We start from the raw sequence: 5233 nt of genomic DNA, 5'->3' as shown, positions 1-5233 counted from the left end.
GGGAAGAATAACACACAGACATACACAGACCTGATAAAGCAACCAACCAGCAGAGGAATCCCCGAGCCAGAGCAGATCCTCAGTAAATGAAAGGAATTTCTCGTTCCCTTTGGCAGCAGACAAGAGGAGCGAGACAATGCAGCTGAACAGCAGTATGTGGAGGTGGGTGGGGGGTATCATGATGCCTATTGTCTCAGATAAATGTGACATTTTCAGGGGCTGACCTACGAAAGCAGGAAGGCTGGAGAGGAATGTGGCCAGGGAATGCGGGTGAGTGGAAAAGAGACATGCCCCGGCGTGGCCTCCGCTCCTGAGAGCAGCAGCCTGGCTGAGCAGGAGCGTCTCTGGGGACAGTCGGCCTAACTACACAGGACTGCTGTGAGCCGGGTTCAGGGTTTTGGGAGGGCTTGGAGCAGTTGATTTTCTAGAGATACAAAAAAGGGAGTTGAACATAATAACTGTTCAACTTTGCCATCTCATTAAAGTCATACACCATCCTTTATTCACTACGATGAAGAAAATCATCAGGATGAAAGAATACTGCCAATCCAGCAGTGCTGCTGAGAACTCCCGTGAGGTGTCCCGAAACTGGTACTGCAGAGGTTCAGGGGAAAAGAACAAGCACGAATCTTATTTCCAAGGGTCTTATAGTCTCATTGGGGCAAAGCCAACTCACATAAAGTGGTAAAAGAAAAATTAATTGCTGGGTAGTTTGATACTCGCTAAACAAAACAAAACAAAACAAAACAAAAAACCCGGTAGTGTCTTGAGAAGGTAGGGAGCATGATAGGCAGATAATTCTTAAAGACCATAATAATAGAGCCTTTCTGAGCTTCCGTGCCTGCTAATGTATTTTTTTAATATTATTATGAGCTCCATTAACATCATCAGTAAAATTATAGTACTGCTAAAATAGATCCATAATAATAAATTCTTTACTATGGTTAAAGACTCATTCATCCTTAGACTACACCCCACAGTGGATGAATGCCAAGTATTTTAAATCCCTGCTTTATACTTACTGAGACAGCCAAGTTCAATACCTTGTCTCCAGCTTTTTATCATGTCAGTAGCAGAGCCAGGGGAAAAACCAAACAAAACACAAGTCTCTACATGTGATCACTGGCTCTAATGAAATAACCTGAAGAGTGACATCAGACATGAGATTTGAAGAAAGATGCTGGGCTAGAGAAGTCCCGAATGTCAGAGCAGATAAAGACAAGGAAGGAAGTGATACATAGTGATACATGCACATCTTGGAGGTGGAACACACAGGATTTACATCTGTAGACCTTCAGACAATAGGGAGGCATGTGGACCATATATGGAAAAATTGGAGCTGTCGAGATAAGTCAAGATTAAGGTGTGCACGTGGGTTTCTATCTCAGCAAGGAGCAATTCTAGGAATGTTTTAAAGATAGTGGCAGGCAAGCCAGCTGAGAGAGTGGATGTGGGAACTTAAGTAAATTTAGGGGTCAAGGGCAGCTTTTATATCGGAGGCTTTGGGAACAAATTATAGAAAAAAAAAGGAAACGAAAGATATATACGTGTGTATATAGTTTCTAAAGAATAAATTTAATTAGACCAATATCAGGCAGTAAAGACAAGAAGTACTGATGTGTTTTAAAGTGACAGAGAAGATAAATAGGGGAGAAATGGACATTTAAGGAAGATCATCACATCAGAAATGAAATATTTAGTATCTGGAAGAGGGGGACATTAAACATCAAGGTATAAAAAATAAAACGAAGCTCAATATTGAATGGGCTATAAATTTTAGTTCAACTTTTCAGAAAATACGGGGCAGAACAAATTTCTAAGACCTAGAAATATCTGTTGTTGCCTGTCACGCTGCGGTGCAGACATGTCGTGATAACCAGTCTGACCAAAAGAGGCTGTGAGAGCGGCTCCTGGGTTTACCAGGCCTCTTTGTCCAAAAGAATATAGGAATTCACATCTCGGATTCCTTCCTTCCTTCAGTGTTCATTCATTTAATTTTCCATTCTTTCGTTTAACAAGTGTTTCTTGAATGCTCACTTTGTGTCAGTCTCTGTGCAGGCTGTTGGGGATATAAAGATAAATAAGGCCCACACGGCCCATGCCCTTGAGGAGCTCTCCGTCAAGTAGACAAAACAGATGGCTTGGGAAATATGTAATTAGAAAATAATGTAATGATGTGTTGTAATAAAAGAAAGCTTGTCGGCAATTGCACCATCTTTTGAAAAGGGGCTTCCATTTCATTTCTGAAATTATATGTTGCTTACCCTGCGTGAGAGAATTATCCAAGCACTTTACACGGCTCTGGGAGGACTCTGAGGGCAGAGGAAGGCTCTGTCAGGGTCACTCGTCGTTGTGCTGAGACAGCACAGAGATGACAGGGAGATATACAACTTGCATCTGAAGGAGATTTTTTGTTGGAGAAGCTTTTAGTTTTACAGCGTTCAACATAGTTCAATATCGAGCATCCCTGTTGTAAGAATACCGGCATTCTTCCTTATCTAGCAGAGCAGCTCGTGCCAGATGGCCTTTCCATTTTGCACAGTGACATATGTCATCATCAGACAGAAAGGCAAAATACTCAATTGAAAAGTCAAAGATTCAGTCAATCAATAAGTTACTTTGTTAAGTTGATATCAAACAAATTAATTTTGGAGTTGAAAAGATATCTTTTTATTTAGAGAATTAACTAAATTGGAAGCATTTCAAGGCATTATATGAAAACCAAGTACACTTTTAGAATCTTGTTCACGAAGAGCAAAGACAAAGCTCGTAAGCATTTGGAATTATGTTGGAAAGATACACCAAGTAGAATAGGCATAGAGGATAGGATTGGCTCTGTAGTGTAAATCGATAATATAGAAAGAAGTTCTTTATTGTAGGGTTTGTTTCAACTTCTGGTCCATGCCTCTGGCTAACTGGCTTCTTTTTATACACTTTGTGGTATAAAGAATATGTTAATATCATGAAACAGATTGAGAAAGAGATCACATTCTAAGTCAAGGAGTCGGCGACGATCCAACAGCCCAAGACAGAGAAGACCTCGTTCCAGAGAGAGGTAGAAGGTCAAGGAGCACGTCAATAAACAGAAAAAAGAAAAAAGAAGACAAAGAAAGGAAATGTTTGGTGCTATAATACCACTAAAAAGTTATAGCACAGCCAGGCGGCCCAGAAGTGCAAGCAGAGAGAGAGAAGGTCGAAGAAGCAGGAGAGACACAAGATCTCCTAAAAAGCCCTGCAAAAAGGAAATTGTCTCGCTCACCCTCCCCTAGGAGGCATAAAAAGGAGAAGAAGAAAGATAAAGACAAAGAAAAAGCAGAGATGAAAGAGAACAATCAACGAGCAAGAAGAAAAAAAGTAAAGATAAGGAAAAGGAGAGAAAATCAGAGGGTGATGATGATGTAAAAGCAAAGCAGGTTACATGGGATTATGATGAAGAGGAACAGGGGTATGACAGCTAGAAAGAGAAAAAGGAGGAAAAGAAACCAACAGAACCAGGTTTTTTTAAAACAAAAGAATGTTCTGTGGAAAAGGGAACTGGTAATGCACTAAGAGAATCCAAAGTAAATGGCGGTGGTCATCGTGAAGAAGACATGGGTATGAGTGACTGAATATTGCCTTCTTGGGAATCCAGCTGTATACATGCACCAATGTCATTCCTTTGTGATTTTTTAATGCTGTGTTTGTTCATCACAAACCTTAGATGTATACAGCTCTGAGCTATAAATGGTTATAAAGCCCCTGATATTGATTTTAAAAAAAGATATGTCATTAATAAGGCGCAGATTAGGAATGAATGATTTAAGTATCCTATGAACAGAGGTTGCACACATTCATACAAAATGATGTTAAGAACTGAAGCAAGTTTCCAGATAATTCAATACGAAAAATACCCAGCCCTGACCTGACTAGTGTGGCTCACTGGGTTGGGCATCATTCTGCAAACTAAAAGGTCACCAGTTCAATTCTCAGTCAGGGTACTTGAATGGGTTGCAGGCCAGACCCCCTTGTTGGGTGTGTGCAAGAGGCAATCAATTGATGTTTCTCTCTCACATCAATGTTTCTCTCCCTCTCTTTTACCCTCCTTTCCCGCTTTTCTAAAAATAGGTAAATAATTTTTAAAAATTAAAAAAAGAAAAACATCCAATTTTCCATTCGTATATTACAAGGGAAGTACATATATATTTTAGGGGTCTGGCGTTATTGTCATACCACTACCCGCTGCTCATTGTTTGTAGTAAGATACTGTATTTATTCAATTTATATTTTTTGGGCGGAGGATGGGGGAGGTCATAGTTATGGAGATTGTTGAGGGGGAGGTATAAAACACTCTTAAGTTATTCCTTGGTCCTGCCCCTCTCCTATGGTCAAAATTTGGGAGAAACTGAATCAAAGCAATCTTGAGAAAGAAGAACAAAGTTGGGGGTGTCATAGTCTATGAATTTAAACCATAATACAAAGCTGTAGTAATCAAAACAGTATGGATTGGCACAAAAACAGACACATAGATCAATGGAACAGGATAGACAGCCCAGAAATAAACCCATGATTATATGGTCAGTTAATCCATGACAAAGGAAGCAAGAATATACAATGGGGTAAAGACAGTCTCTTCAATAAATGGTGCTAGAATAAATGGGAAAACTGGACAGCTCCATGCAAAAAAAATTAAAAAATAATAACTGGATCATATTCTTACACCACATACAAAAATTAAGTCCAAATGGATTAAAGACTTAAGTGTAAGATCAGAAACCATAGAACTCCATAGGCAGTAGATTTTTTTACACTGGTCTAAGAAATATATATTTTTTGGATATCTCTCCCCATGCAAGGGCACCAAAAGTAAAAATAAACACATGGGATTACATCAAACTAAAAAGCTTTTGCATACCAAAGGAAATGATTAACAAAACAAAAAGGCAACACACTGAATGGGAGAACATACTCACAAATGACATATCCAATAATAGATTAATATTCAAAATATATAAAGAATGCATACAACTCAACATAAAAAAAAAACAACCCCAACTAGATTAAAAAATGAACAGAGGAGTCTTTGCTGGCTACAACTAGATTAAAAAATGGACAGTGGAGCCTTTACTGTGTGGCTCAGTTGGTTGGAGCATTGTCCTATACACCAAAAATTTGCAGGTTCGATTCCCAGTCAGGGCACTTATCTGGGTTGTGGGTTCCATCCCTAGTCGGGGCACATATGAGAGGCAACTGATGG

General features: G+C 39.4%; 1 pseudogene; it reads left to right on the top strand.

Moving 5' to 3' along the window:
- Positions 1 to 511: 511 nt before the first annotated feature.
- On the top strand, positions 512 to 3608 carry LOC129074493 (serine/arginine-rich splicing factor 11-like; annotated as a pseudogene).
- The last annotated feature ends 1625 nt before the right edge of the window (positions 3609 to 5233 follow it).

This window comes from Pteronotus mesoamericanus, unplaced genomic scaffold, assembly GCF_021234165.1.
Source record: "Pteronotus mesoamericanus isolate MK-2021 breed Mesoamerican mustached bat unplaced genomic scaffold, CSHL_Meso_final contig_50, whole genome shotgun sequence".
Lineage (NCBI taxonomy): Eukaryota > Metazoa > Chordata > Mammalia > Chiroptera > Mormoopidae > Pteronotus > Pteronotus mesoamericanus.
This window is presented reverse-complemented; position numbering and strand designations above follow the sequence as displayed.